The following is a 25854-nucleotide window of genomic DNA, read 5'->3' as shown; positions in this document are numbered from 1 at the left end:
GACATATATGTACTTTGATAATAAATTTACTTTGAACTTTGAAATATTTAAAGGAACTTGACTGGTAACTTCTTCATGTAGAGAATGGTGCTGATATGAAATGAGCTCCCAGAGGAAGTGGTTGTGGTAGGTACAATAGCAGCATTTAAAAGACATTTGGACAGATATATTTTTAGGACTGCTCAGAGGGATATGGGTTAAATGTGGACAAATGGGACTAACATATTTGGGAATCTTGGACAGCACGGACAAGATGTAATGATTTGATTTCCTACCTTTCATCTGAGAACTTATATTTTCAGCAGTTCCATACCTATACAAGTACTTCTTACTTGTGGGCTTCTGCAGTGAGCTCCAGATTAACATTACATTTTGTGAGAAAGCATTTTCCCCTCTGATCCTCTTCCAAATTACTTTAAACAAATGCACTGGTTATTTACTCATCCACAAAAGGGAACAGCTCATTCTTATTCATTCTACTTAAACTCCTTGCAATTTTACTTTGCTTCATCCAGTTTTTGAAAGAAAGCAGCTCCAGTTAATGCAACCTTTTTTATAGCTCAAATTTTCTAGTTCTGCCAACTTTCCTATTAATTTCCTCTTCATCACAAAACCCAGTGATTGCACCTCTAAAAAGATGTTGAATGAGAACCATTTTGGAATATCAGTTCTGTTGGGATTAGGTATTAGATGAATGCAAGTTCTCTCTCTAGTAGGTTATTTGAATGTGGAGCTTGAGAACAAACTGCTTGGTTTAAAATTGAAAGGAATTACTATTTTATCCATTATTTTGTTTGACTTTTTTTGGAGGATGCATGGAGTCTGGTGATCTAGATCCTACTGATTTCTCTGGCTCTACAGGATTTGGTTTCCTGACTCATATTTTCATATTTCTCTCTTTCTCTCTGTCTCTCTGTCTCACTCCCTCTGTCTGTTTCTCTCTTTGTCTCAACCTCTTGATCTCTGTCTCTCTCTCTCTTTCTCTGTATATCTCCTTCTCTCTCACCCGTTTTTTCACTTCCTTTCATCTTCATCCCAGCTTGACTGTTTGAAATATCCCATTATCCTTTCTGCCGGTTTCCATTCTATGCTGAGAATTAAATTAAAAAGCACAAAGTAGTTGATTGATTGTTTTGGATGAGACATTAATTTGCAATTAAAAGCTTAATTGGCACTTTATGTGTACATGTTAAATGGAAAAGAAAACTGTGACAACTCAGATTTGATGCCCTTGTATATTTTTTCTACGAGTGAACAAGGAAAGGAAAAGGATGAATGGAGTGGCAGGAAGGAAAAATACAACCCTACCCCCTCAACTGCCCAATTGCCACCAACAAAAGCACTTCTTTCTATCTGGAATTTTCATCTGATGGTCTCAATTACTGAAGCTGCTACAGCACTTGTTGCAGCAGCTGGCTCTAACTGCATTTTAGACCTTGGGTCTGATCATCTTACCCGTAACATTCTGACTGCTTACGATGTGAGACAGAGAATTATTTAAAATATCCAGACCTAACAACCTCATTCCTAAAGGTCATAGAGGCCTATTTCCTCAGACGTATCTCCCTAATGACTCTTCAGATTATTGTGCTTCAGCAGTGGGGACTCTGACTTTCAGTGAGTACATTCCCGGTTGGAGAATTTTATGTATAAAGTGGAAAGATTACTGTAGCTGACTTTCACAGAAAAGCACTAGCAATTAGTGAAAAAAAATGGAAACTTGTTAATTTTCATCATGCAGTGTAGGATGAGTGAATGCCTTTCTTTATGGCATCTTCCTTATGATAGGTATACTGGCTAAATATCATCATAAAGAAATATTTATCCTCATGAAGTTACAGGCCTCAAAGCTTGGAAAGCATTGCAGATTTTAGGATGCTGGTGAATATAGATAGCTTGGGTTGAAGCGCTTGATGTTGTGGTGTTTGCTGAGCTTGGCAATTAGCTTGCAAACGTTTCTTCACCATCGAGGTGACATCCTCAGCGCACTGTGTTTGATGCTTCTCTCTGGGAGTACTTGCATTCATAAAGCACCCCCCCCCCCCCCCATTCAGCTGCCTTGGGCCTGATTGGCTACCCTATCAGTTGACCTTTAAATTCTTTTGGCTCAGGTTTCTTTGGCTCTTAGGGATTCGTAGATTTCGATATGTTTGTGTATGGAGATATCAGAAGATATTAGAAGCGTGGTTCACTTCCAAAGTTCTTTGGACTTTGGAACCAATGGACTTGAGGAATGTTCAGATAGAGTGACCAAAAAGAAAAGATATCAATACGTTGGGAACTAGAATATGTTTATAGGCTGTGGGGTGATATTCATTAGTGATAGTAAAGCATGTTTCCTGGATTGGTTGGAGGTCCAAAAATGGCATGGCTTGCGACATATACTTGCTTAAACATGTCCTTGCTATTGTGACTAATATAGAAGAATGTCACGCAGATGTCCCACTTTGGTACAGAAACAAAACAATATTAAGATGCAACACACAGAAACTGCTGGAGGAAATCAGCAGGTCAGACTGTATCTATGGAATTGAATAAACAGTCAAATTTTTGGGCTGAGAGCATTTTTCAGGACTGGAAAGGAGGGGAGAAGTTGATAGAATAAAAAGATGAGGTGAGGAGAATGAGGCTAACTGGAAAGTGGCAGGTGAAACCGGGTGGGTGGGAAAGGTCGCGCTCGCAACTTGGCCTTGTAAAAAAAAACTGCGCTCTGAGAAGGACGTGGGAGACCACTCACAGAATCGTTCTTCCAAGACAACCACTTGAAAAGTGGTTGCCAAGGCTCTGGCAGAGTATGGCACACAAAAAAAAAGGGAAGTATAGACTAATCTGCTTAACTTCTTCCTCACCCCAGAAATGTACCTTATAAGTTCTCATTACAGTCTCTTTATCAATTCTTCCTCACACAGGTCGACCAGACCTATGTATAGCATTTCAACCTGTGGTCTTTATCTTTAGTCCTGTACTCAAATCCTGTTGTGATAAAAGCCAATATATCATTTGCCCTCTTAACTTCTTAATTTCCTCCAGATTCCTAAATATTCTGACAAAATATAATGTCGTTTTAATATTTGCCAGCTTTCTTTGATTGAATGCATTACTTATCCAGTCGCACGTATGTATGTCAGCATATGTGCACTTATTTACTGTATGTGATAGTGATTAGAATTGGGTTGCGAGGGAGAGAAGGTAGATCCTCTACTTCACTGGCTCCCAAAACCAAAAAACAGCCCCAGCACAGTTACTCTCGGAGTCACATTCATACTAGAAATGAAAACACCATAAAGATAAAGATAACACACCTAGAATGCCGGAGCAACTCAACAGGTCAAGCAGCATCTATGGAAATGAGTAAACAGTCGGCATTTCAGGCTGAGACCCTTCTTCAGGACTGAAAATGAAGGGGGAAGATGCCTGAATAACAAGATAGGGGTTGGTAGTGGGAAAGGAGGTTAGCTAGAAGATGATAGGTGAAGCCAAGTGGGTGGGAAAGGTAAAGAGTTGGAGAGGAAAGGATCTGATAGGAGAGGAGAGTAGACCATGGGAGAAAGGGAAGGAGGAAGGAATCCGGGAGGAAGTGATAAGCAGGTGAGAAGAGATAAAGGACCATAATGGGAATAGAAGAAGAGGGGAGAGAGAGGGGATTTTTTTTTAACTGGAAGGAGAATTTGTTATTTATGCCATCAGGTTGGAGGCTACCCGGCTGGAATATCACTTGTTGCTCCTCCATCCTGATAGTGGCCTCATCTTGGGACAAGAGGAGGAATTTTTTTCCCTCCCTCTCCCCTCTTCTTCTATTCCCTACTCCTGGTCTTTTACCTTAGCATGAAATGTCAACTGTTTATTCATTTCCATAGATGCTGCCCGACCCGTTGAGTTCTTCCCGCATTTTGTGTGTGTTGCTTTGAATTTCCAGCATCTGCAGACTTCCTTGTGCTAAAGATAGTTTTATTTGTCACATGTACATGCAAACATCGAAACATACAGTGAAGTACATTGCTTGCGTCAAATCTAACCAGCGAGAATTGTGTTGGGCAGCCCTCAAGTATTGCCATGCTTCTGCCGTCAAAATAGCATGAGCACCATCCACTAGCCCTAATGGTACTTCTTTGGAATGTGGGAGGAAACTGGGAGGCCCAGAGGAACTCCACATGTTCATAGGGAGAAAGTATGGACGGAAGTTGAACCCTGTTCAATGTTCACTGGTGCTGTAATAGCTTTACGCTAACTGCTACCTGCTATGCCTGAATCACTCAGCAAGTAAATGTGGCGACTTCATTGCTTGGAGGGTAGCAGACCAATCTGAAGGTAGCAGTTAATGCCAGAGGAAGGACAAAATACAGATTCAGCTCTGAGAGACCTGAATCACAGATGGAAGAAGAGCGTGAGCAAGAGAAACAGGAGGCTGTGGAGAACTATCAGAGTGAAGTGGCAGCAGAGCAGAGGAGGGAGGTATTATTTTTGCTTGGACAATTTCGGAGCACTTAATAATGAGAAGCTTTTCATAAGAAATCAGCTATTTCAGAATGCAAAAAAAAAACACAGTTCTAAAGGAATTCTTTGGGGCAGGCAGCACCTGGGGAGGGAAATGGACAACCAATACTTAAATGTATGGATGAAGGCCAGTCTCGAAAGATCTTGACCCAAAATGTTAACAATCCAGATGCTGCCTTGATCCATTGAGTTTCTCCAGCATCTTGTTTGTTTGCCTCAGATTTCAGCATTGCAATCTTTGTGTGTATCAATTCATATTCCCTAAATATACGAAGTGACGTTTGCCACAGTGTAATCCTTAACACCAAATAGTTCATCAGTAATCAGCTGAGAGAGCCCAGGTGACACATCGTAACTGCTCCGATGTTCTGTTGCAAATTTACTTGCACTGATCATGACACATTGTGAATAAATCCCAGATCCATGTATGGAAATGACACACTGTAATTGTTGTCAGAGAGCTGAAGCATTTTTAGTGAATGGTAGGGTGCCAAGGAATGTTGATCAAAAGAGGAACCTTGGCATTCAAGTCCAAAGTTCTCTGAAGTTGGCACCACAGATAGTTAGTTCAATGTTTGAAGTTCAAAGTAAATTTATTATCAAAGTATGTACTGTATATGTCTCCATTACTATCCTGAGATTCATTTTATTGCAGGCATTCACAGTAGAACAAAGAAGTAAAACAAAATCATTGAAAAATTACACACAACAAATGAATTTAGAAGGGGATTTAAGGAGAAACATTTTTACGCGGGGAGTAGAGGATATCTGGAGCTTGCTGTTGCCATTAGAAGTTCAAAGGTTGTTTATTATCAAAGCATGTGTTCATATACAGTTCTGAGATTTGTCTTCTCCAGATAGCCACGAAACAAAAAAGAACATGAAAGTTGTTCAGAGAGAAACCGCACAAAAAAGAACAGCATCCCTCTCCCCACACAAAATAATACAGGAACATAGACCCACCCCACAAAAGCAACCCCTCCCCCACACAAAAAAATAACAGAACATCAACCCCCAAATACCCTCCCCTCACACAACAAACAGAAACGGAACGGGCAATTAAAAAGCACAGAATATAATAACCATAAATCTGAAGAAATCCACAGTCCATAAACACAATAGTCTGATCCATAAACGCAGAACCACGATACTATCCTTTGAAATCACTGACAGTCATTGAAAGAGAGGGAGAAGACATGAGGCAGAGAGGCCTACCCACTTGCCACAGCGAGCCACACAGCGATAGCCTGTTCACAGATTCTTTCTCCGATAGCAATCAAAAGGCAGGCAGTCGGTGATGAACTTTTGCTTGCCTCTCACATTTATCTTGATGTCTCAATCTTCCTCAATGCTTTAATCAGTGATTAGTGGATGCTTTAAAATGGAGTCGACCTGCACCCCATCTCAAAGTTTCTTCACATTGAGGCCACTTGAGTATGTGCTCGCTTCCCGGAACTTTCTCAGAGACAGCAAAGCACTGGATCGCTCAAACGGTCTCCAATCTGTAAATTGCATCTAAACACATCTAAGGTGAAAAACAAACATAAAAGAAGTAAAAAAAGACATGTTTGTGTGCTATCTGGAAGATGATGACTCAGATGGTGTTGTACACTGGTGCCATCATGATTGGTCCTGGAGTCACTTACAATCACTACAATTAAGAGACATTTAGATGGTTGCTTAAAGAGGCAAGGCATAGAAAGATATAGACCCAATGCAGGCAAATGGGATTTGTATGGTTGGGTGAATCAGTCAGCATGGATGTGGTGGGCTGAAGGGTCTGTTTCTGTTCTGTACGACTCTGTCCTTCTGTGTCTGGTGAAGACACAAAATATATTCTGTCATTGCTCTATTGAGTGAAAATTTTCACATCTGGAGCAGGCTAGTGAACTACCTCTCTGCAGCCTCTTCCTATGGGGAAGACACAAGCAAGTGTAGATGGTAGATGACAAATGCAGATGGAGCTGTCTCAACTCAAAACTTCATCTTTTCATTTCCCTCCACAGATGCTCTCAAGCCCACTGACTTCCTCCAGCGGCTTGGTTTATCTTCCTCTGATGGTCCTAGTGAATCCTCTGACTGTTCCTTCAGAACATAAAACCTCCCTTCTGGTTTTTTCCTGACCACTGCGAATGCCTGCACCTTTTCATTAAACACCCTCCCTCCCTGCAGTCTCTGGTTTCCACCTGCAACTGTGGCAACTGATGCTGTTGTCAGGCTGCCATTGGAGTAGGCTTTAATGGTGGATAGCTGCTAACTCTAATGCTAACCCTCCTCAGATTAAATATCCCAATGTCAGCAAGACCAAGGAACTGATTATAGACTTCAGGAGAGGGAAACCAGAGGTCCGTGAGCCAGTCCTCATCAGAGGATCAGAGGTGGAGAGGGTCAGTAACTTTAAATTCCTGGGTGCTAATATTTCAGAGAACTTGCCATGGACCCAGCATGCAAGTGCAATTGCGAAGAAAGCACGGCAATGCCTCTACTTCCTGAGGAGTCAGCAGAGATTCAGCATGATGTCTAAACCTTTGAGAAAATTCTATAGGTGTGTAGTGGAGAGTGTCTTGACTGACTTCATCATGGCCTGGTATGGAAACACCAATGTCTTTGAATGAAACATCTGACAAAAGGTAGTGGAATAGGCCCAGTTACATCATGGGTGAAGCCCTTCCAACCAATGAGCACATCTTTGTGAAATGCTGTCACAGGAAAGCAACATCCATCATCAGAGGTCCCCTCCACCCAGGCTATTTTCTTGCTGCTGCCATCAGGTAGAAGGCACAAGAGCCTCAGGACTCACACCACCAGGTTCAAGAACAGTTACTATCCCACAACCATTAGGCTCTTGAACAAAGAGGATAACTACACCCGCTCATCATTGAGATGTTCCTACAACCAACGATCTCACTTGAAGGGCTCCATCTTATTATCTCACCTTCTCGTTATCAATTGCTATGTATTCACATTTGCACTTGTACAGTTTGTTGTCTTCTGCACTCTAGCTGATCTTCCATTTATCCTGCTATAGTTACTACTCTATAAATTTGCTGAGCATGCCTGCAGGAAAATGAATCTCAGGGCTGTATATGGTGACATATGTGAACTTTGATAATAAAATTTACTTTGATCTTTGAATTTTGTTATGCTGAATTAGATGAGGTCTCTTTGGGAACTCCACAGGTCCCACACAGATGCATATTTCTGGGTATAAGTCACCATAACACTGCTTCCAATGTCTTTTTGGCCAAGTTAACTTTTGATGTTGTATGCAGCACAGTTTAGCATACCACAAAATGACAAAATCCAGTTTCTGGGCAAGACGGGCTAACTTGACATGGTTGTTTTTTGTGCAAACAACAATCCAATCCATTCAGTTTCTGATGCATTCATCCGAGTGCTTTTCATAATTATATTCCATGATGACCTTCTACTTGGGTACAGTGTTGTTCCAAGAAGATGTTAAGCCTTATGCACAAAGTTCAAACGGTCGTACACAAGGGAAGCTTTATACTGAGGACAACTGGATAATTCCATTCAATCAGATAAAAGTTTTATTGCTATGCTTTTTGAGAAATGAAACAAATTGGCTATTTAGATGAGCTGCTCGGGGCAATTGATATCCATGAGCTGCAGTGCTGATGAAAAGAGGAACAAAGGAAAGCGAATGGAGAGGATGTCTGTCGTAATGATGGTGTTAACGAGCGAGCTGGGGGCAGCATAGAATGCACAGCAATACAATTAACAAGTGGTCCTTTTAAAGGCTATGCCTATTTACTTGGTAGTGTTTACTTGTTTTTTTTATAAACACTGCAGTTGCTAAAATTTGAAATAAATAGTTGCTAGAAACACTCAGCATTTTAGGCAGCAACTGAGAGGTGAAACAAAGGGGCAATGATTCAGATCGATGACTTTTCAACAGAATATCATTTCCAATTTTATTTCAACAGCTCAACACATCAGAAATCATTGAGAGACACAGGAAATGGCAGATGCTGGAGCCTGGAGCAATAAACAATCTGCATGTGAGTGGCTGAAAGAAGAACAAGACAACAGGGGAGTTGATGGAAATTTTTATTGATTGAGATACAGCGTGGAATCATCTCCTCTGGCCCTTCAAGCCATGCTGCCCAGCAATTCCCCAATTTAATCCCAACCTAATCATGGGACAATTTACAATGACCTACCAACCTGTGCATTTTTGGACTGTGGGAGGAAACCGGAGCACTGGGAGGAAATCCACACATTCATGGAGAGAACGTGCTAAAATCCTTACAGGCAGTAATGGGAATTGAACCTAGGTCATCTGTAATCTAAAGCCTTGTGCTAACCATGTGAAAGGAAATTTAGGATTTAGAGCCACAAAGTAATCTGCTGGAGGAATTCAGCCGAGTGAGCTGCATCTGTGTGGGTGGGGAAGGAAATATCGAATCTTCAGGTCAAAACCTGGCTGCAGGACTGACAGTAAAGAGGGGAAATAGCTGGTATGAAGAGGAGAGGGGGAGTGGTGCACAGAGGCCAGAGATGATCTGTGGATTTGGGGAGGAGTGGAGCTGTTAGGGAATGACGGGCAGATTGAGCCCAGAATGGGAAGGGAGGAGATAAGACACATGATAGTTGGAGGCAAAGAAAAAAGAGGCAGTAGAGGGGTGGGGAGAGTGAAAGTGGAGACAGCTGCTGTTGTGTGTGACAGTGGGAACACAAAAGCTTCTGGTGCTGGTATACCAATTCAAACGAGAGGAACAATATCCCAGGTTCTGCCTGGGTAGTCCATAACACAATAGTATGAATATTGAATCTTCCAATATTAGGCAACTCCCCTCCGGTGTGTTTCCCACTCCACCCACCCTGCCCTCTGTTCTCTTTCTCCTTCTGTTAGGAGGTTCTGATATGGCCCAAGTGAGAGGAGGGAGAGACTGGAACGGGTCGACAGTTCACTGACTTCAATAAGAAGTGTTGCAGAATTTAAAGGAAAAGAAAAACAATAATGCTAGGCCAACAGTTTGTTAACTAAAACTCTTAAATTAAAAGGGAGATGCTAACAATGTGGTTGAATGCAATATGTAAACAGTAAACAGACTCCTTCCCTCAGGCCAATGGGTTTCTAATTCAGAGCATCACTGCATTCGAAGTGTCACTGGATAATTTGAATTGTACTCTACAATATTTAACTTTACTTTGTTTATCTATGTGTAATTCATTTGTAGATTAATTCTTACTTTCCAAAGTTATTGTATGTTATATGTACTACCGTGCTTTGCATCCTGCTCTGGAGTAACATTGTCTTGTTTGGCAGTATAAGTGTATGTAGTTAAATGACAATAAACTTGTGTAACCCTCTCAGCATGGATCATAGCAAATTAGGCACGTGAGCTATTCCTGGCTAACAGCGGCGTGACTCAGCGATGCGTGGGTATGGTGAGACAGCCATCTCCAATGAGCAACACATGTCTAGGGTCGGTGTGATCCGGGTTCAGCCAAACACTAAAGTTGGAATGTTCCACTGAGGGAATGGAAGTTATGGTGAATGCTGTATAAATACTGCCCCAAGCAAAAGTTATCACTCGCCAGGAAATAATGGAACCTACACCGGCACAAATATTTAAACTTTAACAAATATTTAACAGAAAAAGGGCCCATTGTAGCTAAACCAGTCTATAATAAAAGTTGGAGCTCAGGGCTGGGTTGTAAGGTGCTTCACTTTAATTATGTTCTGCGTGAAAGACACCAGCCACAATTCAAACTTTCCTCAAAATCCATTACAAACAAACTGGATAACTCAGAAGTACTGGCACTTCACTGTGGAACCACTTATCTGCACAACGAAATTCTTACAACAGAATCTGTCCTTCGGGCGGGGTTCTGTGAACGTCTTCCATTGTCTGTTCACCGCACCTCATTTTCTCCTCCAACTCCTGTAAAAAAAAACAAAACCAATCCACGTTCCCTAGCAATCTGATGCCGGCAATCCCTCTCAAATGTTCCACGGTATCCCACATGACAGAATGTTATCAAGACCAATGTGACTGGCTGACGCAAAGTTCCTCAACTGATCAAGTGACTCCTTATTTTAACAGAAACCCAAATACTGGACTGCAAAGTTTTGATTAACAGAACACACTGCGTTTTACAGAAAAGGTACAGAAAATAAAAATGCCCGACAACATAACACTAGTAATAAAATAAAACACGTCCTTAACCAGGCTATCACATTTGACTTGACTTGGCTCAACCTAACCCATGGACAATTCCTTCCTCCACAGATGCTGTTCAGCCTGCTGAGATCCTCCAACAGATTGCTTGCTGCAATAGTTTTGAGACTCCGCTTCGAGGGAGTCTTCTGTGAAAGAAATCATGATCTGAAAAATACAGCCGCACCCCTCAGTAAAACCGAGGTGGTTTCTCCATCAGAATTCATTGAAGGAGGATAGCCATATATCTATTAAAAATGGGAAATTTATGCTGTCTCTGGGCATTATCAGTTGTGGATGGGGTGGACAGAAGGATTATCAAATAATCTCTTTTTTAGCTAGCAATTGTAGTGTCATTCTGCATAGCTGGACATCTTTTGAATAATAAAACTTGCCAGCATCTGCAGTAACACACATCAAAGTTGCTGGTGAACGCAGCAGGCCAAGCAGCATCTGTAGGAAGAGGTGCAGTCGACGTTTCAGGCCGAGACCCTTCGTCAGAATATGAATCTTTTAGTGGTTTCAGATATGCTGCGCATTGCCTGCTCTTGAGCTCAGTCTACATTTTGCTGACCTGCATAGTCAATGCTCTGATTTGAAGCCAAACAAGGGGAGTATTTTTGTGCTGACAGGAGTTTAGCTCGACATTTTGCATTCACACCTGGCCCCAGAGGCAAGTTATTGGCGGTAAGGTTAGACACTCAGCCTAGCCATCCTGCCTGATGGCTGTTGCTTTAGATTCTGAGTTGTACAGATTAAGATGAAAGGCAATAGGAAAAGTATGGGTCAGCAAACTTGAAGAGGAAATGTTCTTCTCTTACCATATACATGAAAGCATTATGATGCAATGGGAATTGCCTTGTCAGAGAGAAAAGAATTAAAATGTTTAGCTTTTGGTCATAATCAGGAGTCAGTCCTCAGTTCTTAAAGTGTACAGTGGCATGCAAAAGTTTGGGCACCCCTGATCAAAATCTCTGTTACTGTGAATAGCTAAGCGAATAAAGGATGAATTGATTTCCAAAAGGCATAAAGTTAAAGATGACACATTTATTTAATATCTTAAGCAAGAAAACTTTTTTTATTTCCATCTTTTACAGTTTCAAAATAAGTAAAAAGGTAAAGGGCCCGAAGCAAAAGTTTGGGCACCCTGCATGGCGGTACTTAGTAGCACCCCCTTTTGGCACCCCCTTTCTTTTACTCCAAACATACCTTTGCTCATTGCAGCCAAAAATTTCTATTCAAAAGGTTCAAAGGAACATCTAAACAAGCCTGATGCATTTTGGAAACAAGTCCTGTGGACTGATGAAGTTAAAATAGAACATAAGTGTGCAGAATTTCATGAAAAGAACCCCTCTCTAACTGTTAAGCACGGGGGTGGATCGATCATGCTTTAGGCTTGTGTTGCAGCCAGTGCGGGGAACATTTTACTGGTCAAGGGAAGAATGAATTCAATTAAATACCAGCAAATTCTGGAAGCAAACATCACACCGTCTGTAAAAAAGCTGAAGATGAAAAGAGGATGGCTTCTACAACAGGATAATGATCCTAAACACACCTCAAAATCCACAATGGACTACCTCAAGAGGTGCAAGCTGAAGGTTTTGCCATGGCCCTCACAGTCCCCTGACCTAAACGTCATCGAAAATCTGTGGATAGACCTCAAAAGAGCAGTGCAGGCAAGATGGCCCAAGAATCTCACAGAACTAGAAGCCTCTTGCAAGGAAGAATGGGTGAAAATCCCCCAAACGAGAATTGAAAGACTCTTAGTTGGCTACAAAAAGCATTTACAAGCTGTGATACTTGCCAAAGGGGGTGTTACTAAGTACTGCCATGCAGAGTGCCCAAACTTTTTCTTTGGGCCCTTTTCCTTACTTGTTATTTTGAAACTGTAAAAGATGGAAATAAAAAAGTTTTCTTGCTTAAAATATTAACGAAATGTGTCATCTTTAACTTTATGCCTTTTGGAAATCAGTTGATCTTTTACTCGCTTAGCTATTCACAGTAACAGAGATTTTGACCAGGGGTGCCCAAACTTTTGCATGCCACTGTACATGGAAAAGAGTAATCAGTTTGAAGTTGAAACAAAGTATTGTCTATAGAGCAGCTTTCCAGATGCTCTGCCTGTGAGAAATAACTCGCTGCACCTGGTTTATTGCTGTTTGACAGTGCAGTATAAGACAATGGGTTGTTGAATTTGTCTGTTTCAAAACAAACAGGCCGACTAAATTGCTTCAAAGAAGCTTTTACACAAGATGATAATATCATTTAGTGTATCAAATAACTGATGTGTTTATATTTGAGAATTGTATGTACTCAAGAAAGTTAGCTATACAGCATTAATTCTGAATTCTGAGCATTAAGCTGAGATCAGTGTCTCCAAGATGCTTTGAGATCATTCGTATGAAAATGATATTTGAGAAAGTATCATTTACACATGAAGTCAGGAAGTGGAAGGAATTGTGCATGCATTTTAGAAATTATTTGTCCTTTGAATCTTAGGAAATGCTGCATGCTCTCGAAATGGATTGTGATTCAGAAATGTTTAAGAAAGAAATCCTCAGAGATTTAAATATGTTTTAAGAATGTTTTTTGGATTTAAACGTGTATCACTGAAAATAAATGAATAGTGTTTTAAACTACATTGTTAACTAGAAATATCTGCTCCCTGGAGGAGGGACCCACTGCTTGAGTAGTGGGTATCAGCAGCTAAACTCACCATGGAGAATAATCAGGGAAGTGATCTAGTCTTTCAAGTTTGCGTAATTGCAGTATTACCCTCCTTTACTCCCTGTATACCATGGCTGTGTCGCCACCCACAGCTCCAATCTGCTAATTAAATTTGCTGATGACACTACACTGATTGGCCTAATCTCAAATAATAATGAAGTAGCCTACAGAGAAGAAGTCATCACCCTAACACAGCGGTGTCAAGAAAACAACCTCTCCCTCAATGTTGCTAAAACAAAGGGGCTGGTTGTGGATTACAGGAAGAATGGAGACAGGCTAGCCCCTATTGATATCAATGGATTTGGGATTGAGAGGGTGAACAGCTTTATGTTCCTCAGCATAAACATCACCGAGGATCTCACGTGGTCTGTACATATTGGCTGTGTGGTGAAAAAGGTTCAACAGCGCCTGTTTCACCTCAGACGGTTGAAGAAGTTTGGTCTGAGCCCCTCAATCCCAAGAACTTTCTATAGAGGCACAACTGAGAGCATGCTGACTGGCTGCATCACTGCCTGGTATGGAAACTGTACTTCCCTCAATCACAGGACTCTGCAGAGAGTGGTGCGGACAGCCCAGCACATCTAAAGATGCGAACTTACCACAATTCAGGATATGTATAAAGACAGGTGTGTAAAAAGGGCCCGAAGCGTCATTGGGGACCCAAGTCACCCCAACCATGAACTGTTCCAGCTGTTAACATCCGGGAAATGGTACCACAGCAGAAAAGCCAGGACCAACAGGCTCCAGGATAGCTTCTTCCACCAGGCCATCAGACTGCTTAATTCATGCTGATATAATTGTATTTCCACGTTATATTGACTATCCTGTTGTACATACTATTTACCATATATTACTATAAATTGCACGTTGCACATTTAGATGGAGATATAATGTAAAGATTTTTATGCTTCATGTTTATGAAGGATGTAAATAATAAAGTCAATTCAATTCAATTCAAAGTCAGTGAGAGTTCCTGTTGCTATTTACTATATATTCAATAGGGCTTAATCTTTTTGTTTGACTTTGTGATCAGCAAACCCAATACCATCGTGGTAGACAGTTCACCAGCTGGTTAATGCAAGTATCTAATCAGCCTTTCACGTGGCAGCAACTCAATTCTTAGGAACATGCAGACACATTCAAGAGGTTCAATTGTTGTTCAGGCTGGGGAGAAAATGTGATCTAAGTGACTTTGACCATGGAATATTTGTTGGTGCAAGACAGGATGGTTTGATTATCTCAGAAACTGCTGATATCTTGCGATTCCCATGCACAACAGTCTCTAGGTTTCACAGAGATTGCTGCCAAAAACAAAAGGACATTCGGTGAAGGGCAGTTCTGTGGCCTTGTTAATGAGAGAATTCGGAGCAGAATCGTCAGACTGGATCAAGCTGATAGGAAGGCGACAGTAACTCAGATAACCACACGGTTCTACAGGGGTGTGCAGAGGAGCATCTCTGGGTGCATAACACGTCGAACCTTGAAGCAGATGAGCTACAGTAGCAGGGCACCATGAACATAAGGAGGTTCCTGATAAAGTGGCCACTCAGAATTGGAACCAGAATCAGGTTTAATATCAGTGGTATATTCCATATACTAAACATTCCAATACTCCTACTGCTAGAATACACCTGTTGGTCCATGCCTGAAACAGAAATAAAAATTTCACATCTCCTATTTAAGACCTTTTAATGACATTATTTTGGCCAGTTTCTATTCTCCTGAATAATACTTTACCATGAACGTATTGACTGGGGTTAAAAATACACTTTGAGCACTTGAAAAGATGTGCTAAGGTTGTGCGGTAGATCTGCATAAGTTTTGTGTGAGACCACTGGAAGTGAAGTTCTATTGAGCATGAGCTCCAGAGCATAGAATAGGCTATGCAGTTTGCAGGGATTAGAGACCGTTCTTCTGGCAGACCTGAGTTAGTGGAAATTAAGGATGTAGGACTAGTGAAAGGCATGATTGGTTAAGGTTTGCATAATTTCGGGCTCTGGTAAATGTTTGGTGAGAATTTATTGAATTAGCAATGTATCAGTATTTTTGAGTGGTTACTACTGACAGAAGAGTAATTGAAATCCTAAGGGCATTGATATTGATGCCTGAGAGTGATCAATAACAAAACCATTGGGAACTTCCCTGGATAAAGGTTCTTTGGACTCTCTGGCAGTGGTTCAGAATGCCATCACTAAGTGAAAAGTAGGCCACAATCCTCTCTTCCTTTAAGGTCTTCTTCCATGTGGATACCTGGGCTTGGTTTACACAAAAGTTTGGCACAGGTGATATCAAGCAATAGGCTGCACACCGGTACATTTTGCACCCCATGGGGAATTCTGTGCACCTGGGGAATCCACTTGGTGCCACAATCAAATGGGGACAATTTATTTATGGAGAGCACAAAATGTTGCACTATGCAATGGGATTACTGGATTTCTCTGTGCTGATAATAAGATAAACTGAACAAAGTACTATTTCAAAATGTAGTTATTGGTTTGTCAACAGTGAGGAGGTACTGCCAAAATCCAGTCGGACTTATCTTATGTTGATGATTTTGCACTCTCAGCAAACTGTGACCCAAAAGATGTGGAAACTCCTGGTAGATACTTACATCTGATATGCCTGTCTGTGTTTATAGGCAGAGAAACATTAATAAGGTACAAAGTGAGTGTTTGGGATTTATCTGCTATCCTTGGATCAGCAGTCAATTGAATGGCCCTTATGCAAGCATTGAGAACTTTTATTGCCATGTGAATAATTGCCTGTGAATACATGATGATACCATGATCAAGACCAGAGCTAGAAACTGTTAATACATGATATTTCCACAGCTGGCCAATGGAAAATTTAGATGGATCTTGTTACGCAAAGGATCATTGGGCAATAGTACAATTACATGCAAAGCAACTTTAGATTCATACATACAGGAAGAAGCTGAATGAACAACAGGTGGAGTTTGATAATGACAAGATTTGTGCAGAACATTAATGTTAACGAAAGCCAAATGGTAAATAGTAAATTGATTTATTATTGTCACGTGCTGAGGTACGGTGAAAAACTCGTCTTTAATACTCACTCAAAATGCGGAAGAATCTCAGCAAATTAGGCAGCATTCATGGAAAGTAATAAAGTCGACTTTTTGGCAAAGACACTTCATCAGGACCTGATGAAGGACCATTCATGTGTCCTGATGAAGGGTCTTGACCCAAAGTATTGACTGTTTATTCCCCTCCATAGATGCTGCCAGTCTTGTTGAATTTTATGTATGTTTCACAAGATTTACAGCCTCTGCAGAGCTTCTTGTGTTTGTCTTGCATATTCTTCATACAGATCAATTCATTACAACAGTGCATTGAGTTAGTACAAAGAAAAACAATATCAAAATCGTTGGATTCTGATGTTTTTGATGAATGTTCTTTCAAAAGACAAGAAAGAGGCATAAAATTTGTTGCTTCACAATCATCATATGAAGCACAAAATGAACGATGAATATTGGAAATGTAAGCTGCAAAAGTTGAGGAGCTAAGAACAAAGAACAAAAAGACTAAAGATGGTGGAGCAGCAAGTTTTGTCCCTCTTATAGCCCACAGATAAGAAACATTCCATTCAAATTCATAGATAAGAACTATCCAATCAGATAGCTACTATTCAAATAATGCAATACCAGAGAACTTTCCCGAGCTTGCGAAGAACTGTAACCACTAGGAGACACACTGAACAACTGCATATGCATACTGTGACCACTAGGAAACATACTAAACAGTTATATACAATACATACAAGCAGTTAATTGTTAACCTGCAAAGAAAATGACAATTAAACAGTCTAATCTAGCAAAATACAGAATAAAGTGTTACAGTTACAGAGAACCTGCAGTGTAGGTAGACAATAAAGTAAAAGGTCAAAATGAGGTAGACGGTGAGGTCAAGAAAACCTCTTATTGTCTCAGGGAACTGTTCAATATCTTATAACAGTGGGATAGAAGCTCTCTTTGAGCCTGGTGTATGTGAATTTAGGCTTTTGTATCTTCTATCCAATGGGAGAGGAGAGAAGAGAGAATGTGCAGAGTGGGCAGGCTGAGCTGACTATGCTGGCTGTTATACTGAGGCAGTGAGAAGTGCAGACGAAGTCCAGCAGGGGAGGCTGACTTCTGTGATGCGTTGGTTTGTTTCCATGACCCGCTGCAGTTTCTGGTGATCATGGACACAGCAGTTGCCATACCAAGCTGTGATGTGTCTGGATAGGATGCTTTCTATGGTGCACCAATTGAAAATTGGTGAAGGTCAAAGAGGACATGCCAAATTTCTTTAGTCTCCGTAGGAAGTAGGGCCATTGGTGAGCGTTCTTGGACATGACATCAACATGGTCAATGACCAGGACACTGCGTTGTTTACTCCTCAGGACTTGAAGCTTTAAACCCTTTGAACTCAGCACCATTGATGTTTTTAAGTACAGGTGCACTTTCCGCCTTCCTGAAGTCAATGGCCAGCTCTTTTGTTTTGCAGGCAGACATTGAAGGAAAGGTTGTTGACATGACCACATGTTACTAGGCTCTGTATCACCATCCCATACTCGGACTCATCATTATTTGTGATACGGCTCACTACAGTGAAATAATCTGCAAGCTTGGAGATGGTGTTAATGAAAAATGCTGGAGTGCTTTTTGGGGACATATAACAAATAACTTCAGCAACTGACTTCTGCCACCAGTCTTCAGATTCGAATATGAACTGTGGATTAAATCCAAACTGAGGCTCTGAACATTGGGTCCCTAAGACTGGGAACCACAGTTAATTGGAAGAACAGCCAATGCTGATTAAATTGGTTATTTGGGTGTCTGTCATGTTGGTGCAAAGAGAAAGGCGTCTGCGCGTTGTGCAGTTCAAAGGAAGAATTGTAAGCATGGAATTGTCCTTTGACCTTTAACCTGAATTGCCCTTTCATCTTTAGCATCTAAATTGTCGTGTAGTGTTGTGTCGGGAAGACATCTTGCTCTGAAAGGATGCCCGCTGTGTTTCATTTTGTTAAATAAAGAGACTACTTCAGATCTACCAGTACTTCTCTCTGGTGACTTTGTTCCATGAGACAACACAGCATCTGCCACACAGCTGTGAGCGTAAGGGGAGAAAAGTAGGGAACTACGGAAGCAGCTATGTAGAACTCAAGTGTTGAGGATAATCTTGGTGGAGGAGTTGATACCTACCTTTACTAATTGTGGTCTGTTGGTCAGTCAGTTGAAAGTCAAGGATCCAGTTGCAAAGGGAGGTGTTGAGTTCCAGCTATCAGAGATTGGCAATTAGATTGCTTGGAATCATAATATTGAAGGTGGAGTTGTAGTCAATAAACAATTGTCTAACATCTAAAATCTTCCTGTGCTATGCGGTACTTTGTAATATTCAGTTGCCTATTTATATTCCTTGAATTGTAAAATGGTGGTGTTAGCAAGAGCAGTCAATAAAAATGAATTATACTAAGGAAAGAAACAGAAAATGCTGGAAATGCCAATGGGTCAGGCTGCATCTGTGGAAAGAGAAACTGAGGTAATATTCCAGGTCAAAGATCCTTCATCACAACCAGGAAGGAGATTTAAAAAAATTATTAATTGTCAGAAGAGTGGAATGCAATGTATGTTTGACAGGGTAAAACTGGGGTGACCATGGAGAGAAACCATACACAAAATTATTTGATCAGTGGATGGGGGCAGTTAGAGAAGATTGATCAGATTACCTTGTTTACAATTTACCTACATGATAACCCTTGCTTGTAGGAGACATCCCCCCCCCCCCACCCCCCATAGCTAACCAACTTCTTTTGTCGACTCCCTAGTTTTGGAAAAAATATCCCTGATCTGAAACATTAGCTCTGTTTCTCTTCATGCAGATGCATCCTGCCCTGTTGAATATTTCCAGAATTTTCTGTTTTATATTAGATTTCCAGCATCTGCAGTAATTTTTTGTTTGATTTTCATTTAGCTGGGAAATCTGACCTCATGGAGGCTGCTTCTTGCATGACTTATGTGGTAACATTCCTTCCCTGCTTTGTTGAAAGGCAATCAACAACGCCAGCTTTTGTTAGATTAAGACAGTGGTCTGGCAGAGTCTCGCTCTATAGTTCATGCGGTTAACTAGACAAGATCACGATATGCATTCATTCCCATGAGGTCCAAATGTTGAGCAGTGGACTGACAATCAAGTTACTTCCATACACTCCTCATGACTTTGAAATGAACACCTCTCAGGTTCATTAGCCTTTTTTTCTCATGATCCTAAATTCTCTTCAGATACGTTGATATTTAGAGGGAGCCAGGGATGGACATGAGATGTTATCAATCATGCAGTAAGGAAATCCTTATTATTTTTAGATCTGTTTCCATCTCATCGGCTGCGAAGGCTGATTAAAGGCGGTGGGGAGGGAAATTCTGGAGGTTGAAAGTGGTGGGGAGTAATATTTTGTGACTGGCATTGGACAGAGAGGAATATTGAGATTGGCGGGGGTGGGTGGAGAATGGCAGTGATTGAAATTTACGGTGGGGAATGGTCGTGAATGGCATTGGATTAGAGAAGGCTGTGATGACAAGGTGGAGAGAAAGATTGTGAATGACAGTGGTGTAGAGAGAAGCTGACTGATAAAAGGACAGAGAAACAGATGATAACTTTCAGTGGGGGTAAATAGAGACTGCAATTGCCATTGAGGTTGTGACTGGTAGTCAGGGAGCTGTGACGATCAATGGGCCACAATCGGCAATGAGAGTAGAAGAGGCTGAGATTGGTGGTGAGGGCAGAGAGAAACTAGGTATCATGGAGGTGGAGAGAGTGAGGTTGTGAAAGTGTGTATTAAAGAGAGGCAGCAAATAGTTTTTGGTTGAAACGTGAAGCTGTGAACTGAAGAAGGCAGTGATTTAAATGGAAGTCAAATTCAAATGAAATGTTACGGGGATGCATCATTCAATATATGTACTCTCAGTGGCCACTTTATTAGGTACATAGGACCATAGGACCTAGGAGCAGAATTTGGCCATTGGCCCTTTGAGTCTGCTCTGCCATTCCACAGCTGATTTATTATCCATCTCAACCCTATTCTCCTGTTTTCTCCCTGTAACCTTTGATGTCCTGACTAATCAAGAACCAATTAACCTCCACTTTAAATATACCCGTTGACTTGGCTTCCACAGCCACCTATGGCAATGAATTCCACAGATTCACTCCCCTCTGGTTAAAGAAATTCCTCTTCATCTCTGTTCTCAATGGACATCCCTCTATTCTGAGGCTTCGCCCTCTAGTCCTAGACTCACCACTATAGAAAATATCCTCCCCTCATCCACTCTATATTCGATAGGTTTCAATGAGACCCCCTCTCATTCATCTAAACTCCAAAGGGTGCAGAGCCATCAAACATTCCTTGTACATTAACCTTTTCATTCCTGGAACCATTCTCATGAGCCCCCTCTGGACTCTCTCCAATGCCAGCCCATCTTCTCTTCGAAAATGGCCCAAAACTACTCTCTATACTCCAAGTGTGGTCTGACCAATGCCTTATAAAGCCTCAGCCTCAAAGGCCCTGCATTTCAGCCACTTCCCTATCTCTCTAAGATCACTGCGCAGGACCCCTTCCCTCTTTCTACATGTCATTGGTGCCAATATGCACCACAACTTCTGTCTGCTCACCCTTGCTCTTGAGAATATTCTGCAGCTGCTCTGTAACATACTGGACGCTAGCACTTAGGAGGCCCCACACTATTCTGGTGTGTCTTTTGCAGTCACAGAATCCTCTGTCCATCCCCCTAACTATCAAATCTCCTATCATTATCACCCTAGCAGACGTTACCTTTACCTGAAGAACCTCGGAGATGGCCACAGTGCCACCGGCCTGCATGTTGTTGCTCTGTTCTGATGGGTCATCCCTGTCATTCCCCTCTCCCCCCACCTGTCACAAAGTTAACAAATTTCACATTATATGCTGGTGATATTAAATCTGATTCTGAAATCTAATCAGCCAATCATGCGGCTGCAACTCAGTACATAAAAGCATGCAGCTATTGTCAAGAGGTTCAGTGTTGTTTAACTAAACATCAGAACGGGGAAGAAATGTGATCTCAGTGACTTTGACCGTGGATTGATTGTTGGTACCAGATGTGGTGGTTTGTGTATCTCAGAAACTGCAGATCTCCTGTGATTTTCATGCATAACAGCTTCTTGAATTTGTGCGAGAAACAAAAAGCATCCAGTGAGCAGTACTTGTGTTGATGAAAAAGCCTGGTTAATGAGAAAGTTTGGAATAGAATGTCCAGACAGGTTCAAGCTGACAGGAAGGTGACAGTAACTCAAATAACCATGCCTTACAACAGTAGTATGCAGAGGAATATCTGGCTGGTGGGGCACTGACTTCAGCACCGGACTCCGGACCGAAGGTTCCCAAGTTCGAGTCCAGTCGGGCCGCTCCCGGGCACGCTTTCCATCCATGCTGGGTTGAGCGTCAAGCTCGCAACTCGGCCTCGTTAAGAAAAAACTGCGCCTTGAGAAGGACATGGGGGACCACTCACAGAATCTTTCCTCCAAGACAACCACTTGAAAAGTGGCCACCGAGGCTCTGGCAGAGTATGGCACACAAAAAAAACCCAATATGTTAAACCTGGAAGTGGATGGACTAAAGCAGCAGAATACACTCAGTGGTCACTTTATTAGGTACAGGAAGTACTGAATGTATGTTCCATCTCTTTTTCCTAATTTTTAACATGATAGCACTGCTGCACTTTAGATGAGGGAAGGCACAGTGTTAGAAAAGCTAGACTAATCAGAGCCATTTGACTAGGTGCAGAATACACTGAAAATTTATGCTTCCACATTATTATTGCAAATTCTGCTCCTAAGCAGCACCAGCCAAAGTGTTTATGACCTTTGCACATAACCATGGGGTTTAAATTTGGTGTGTGACATTGGAAAACATATTTTTAAAAATTGAATTGCATTCCTGTGTATTCCAGATGTTGGAAACTATTCAGGAAATTGGTTTTGAAGTATGTTATGCAATATTGCTGAAATCTTATTATTTCCTTTCGATGCTTTCTTATATTAATCTTTTCCACATTATGGTTATAATAACTTTCCTTCCCCAGTACTGAATAGTTATTTAATGCTATTTACTTCTCCTATTTTTGTCTTCAGGGTCTATCATATCTTTTCTCTATCCATTTACATTCAGCTTTGATCAATGTTCAAAGTAAACTTAGCATCAAAGGACAACAAAATGTGCAAATATGAAAAGAAAGAACTAATAATAATAAATAAATAAATAAGCAATAATATATCGAGAGCTCGAGATGAAGAGTAATTTGAAAGTGAGTCCATAGGTTGTGGGAACTTTTCAGTAATGGGACAACTGAAGTTGAGTGAAGTTGTCTCTCTGATTCAAGAACCTGATGGTTGAAGGGTAATACCAGTTTCTGAACCTGGTAGTGAGAGTCCCGGGCTCCTGTATCTTCTTCTTGATGGCAGCAGTGAGAAGAGACCATGACCTGCATGGTAGGGGCCCTGATGATGGAAGCTGTTTTCCTATGACAACACACCGTGTAGATGTGCTCAATGGTGGTGAGGTCTATCTGTGATGGACTAGGCCATATCCACTACTTTTTGTAGGATTTTCTTTTCAAGGGCATTGATGTTTCCATACCAGGCTGTAATTCAGCCAGTCAATATACGACCCACCACACATCTATAAAGCTTGTCAAAGTTTTAGATATCACGTCGAATCTTTGCAAACTCCTAAGGCAACAGAGGCGCTGCTGTACTTTCTTCATAATTGCACTTACATGCTGGGCCCAGAACAGATCCTCTGAAATGATAATACCAAGGAATTTAAATCGAGGATCTGGTGCATGGGAGCAAATCATAAGCCAGTGCTCCCCAACCACCCGGGCTGCGGACTGGAACCGGGCCGCAAAGCATGTGCTACCGGGCCACGAGGAAATGATATGATTTGACGATATGAGTCAGCTGCACCTTTCCTCATTCCCTGTCACGCATTGTTGAACTTGAACAGAGGGTTGCCAACTGTCCCATATTAGCTGGGACATCCTGTATATTGGGCTAAATTGGTTTGTCCCATACGGGACTGCCCTTGTACTGTATTTCCCCCCGCTAAGATAGAGCATTCCTATGAAACCGTTTGTAATCCGAAATGGCGTAAAGCAAAGAAGCAATTACCATTAATTTATATGGGAAAAATTTTTGAGTGATCCCAGACCCAAAAAATAACCTACCAAATCATACCAAATAACATGTAAAACCTAAAATAATACTAACATATAGTAAAAGCAGGAATGATATGATGAATACACAGCCTGTATAAAGTAGCCACACATTTCAATTCCACATCCCATTCCCATTCTGATATGTCTATCCACGGCCTCCTCTACTGTCAAGATGAAGCCACACTCAGGTTGGAGGAACAACACCTTGTATTCCGTCTGGGTAGCCTCCAACCTGATGGCATGAACATTGACTCCTCTAACTTCCGCTAATGCCCCACCTCCCCCTCGTACCCCATCCGTTATTTATTTATACACACACATTCTTTCTCTCTCTCTCTTTTTTCTCCCTCTGTCCCTCTGACTCCACCCCTTGCCCATCGTCTGGGTTTGTTTTTTTACCCCCCTCCTCCTTTTCCTTCTCCCTGGGCCTCCTGTCCCATGATCGTCTCGTATCCCTTTTGCCAATCAACTGTCCAGCTCTTGACTCCATCCCTCCCCCTCCTGTCTTCTCCTATCATTTTGGATTTCCCCCTTCCCCTCCAACTTTCAGATCCCTTACTCACCCTTCCTTCAGTTAGTCCTGACGAAGGGTGTCGGCCCAAAACGTCGACTGCACCTCTTCCTAGAGATGCTGCCTGGCCTGCTGCATTCACCAGCAACTTTGATGTGTGTTGCTTGAATTTCCAGCATCTGCAGAATTCCTTGCGTTTATGGATGTACAGTGTAGTTTCACTTAACAGAACCGGGAAGATTAAGCCAAAACCGATTTGTAGAAAAAATCGGCATGTACACGCATGCGCAAGTCACGTTCAAGGCTTCATGGTCATGGTAGTCTTCCCGGGGAAACACAAGTGTTCCATATTTGACTGCTACTTTTGTCCCTTATTTGGGAGTGAGAAAGTTGGCAACCCTACTTGAACACAAACACCCCCCCCCCCGCCCCCTGGTCGGCTGTTCCGCAAGAATATTGTCAATACTAAACTGGTCCGTGGTGCAAAAAATGTTGGGGACCCCTGTCATAAGCCCATTCTTGGAGGCTGGGTCGCTGGATAGAATGTTTTAGATCCCAAGGTGATCTTCTCTGTTAGATATAGCCCAGTTTCTTTATTTCCCTGCCATGAGAATACGACAACCCCTGTTCTCATTTCTACCATCAGGTAGGAGGTACAGAAGCCTGAAGGCACACATTCAACAATTCAGGAATAGCTTCTTCCCCTCTGCCATCTGATTTCTGAATAGACATTGAACCCATGAACACTACATCACTACTTTTTTATTTTTATTTTTGCACTGCTTATTTACTTTAAATATTCAATAATTCACTTACTGTAATTCACAGGTTTTTCTCTATTATTATGTATTGCATTGTACTGCTGCCGCAAAGCTAACAAATTTCACAACATACGCTGGTGATTTTAAACCTGATTCTGATTCTGATTTTAACCTGCAGTGAAAAAGCAACCCTACAGATTGACTTCTGATCATGAGGATACCTTGCAATAATAAAAGTAAGTGAACTGCCACAGGGTAATGATTGCTAATACTGATTTGCATTGTAATCTTCGATGTATTTCTAGCAGGAATTCCCAATGTCTCCGGTGTGTTTATTGCTCTTTAATTGCCTCAGGATAGTTTGGGGTTTTAAATAGTCAGTTGGTTAAAAGACTCCTTACAAAAGGAAATTACTAATCTATCTGAAATTCCTCTGGATCCGTCATTATTTTATGGTGCAGTAATTGCTGATAACATTGGATTTTGGTACTATAATCATATTATTTGGTTTAGAGCTTTATTTTTGTCCAAACATACCTCAGGAGAAAAGCTACTTCTGATAAAGCTATCAACAAAACATTCTTTATTGATGGTAGTCAACATTCAACTGACAACAGTAGATAATAGAACAAGTCACAAAGTGTATGGTATACTCATGTCCATATATGCAGTATATTCACTCATATACAAAACAATAGGATTGAATGTTTTGGAATAAGATTGTTGCATTGACTCCTTGTTAAGAGATTAACTGGAAATGAGTAGGATGAGGAAATATGATTATATCCTGATATCTTTAAGGGCAAAACTGGATGGTGATTATTTACTGAAATAATACCATCCTGGAGTAACTATAGCTAGGAGCCTCATGTAATTTCAATATTGAATCTATACAATCATCGTCCCAAGGTAAAAACAACCAAGAAA

This window comes from Mobula birostris, chromosome 5 (assembly GCF_030028105.1).
Source record: "Mobula birostris isolate sMobBir1 chromosome 5, sMobBir1.hap1, whole genome shotgun sequence".
NCBI lineage: Eukaryota > Metazoa > Chordata > Chondrichthyes > Myliobatiformes > Myliobatidae > Mobula > Mobula birostris.
Note: the sequence above shows the minus strand (reverse complement) of the source record.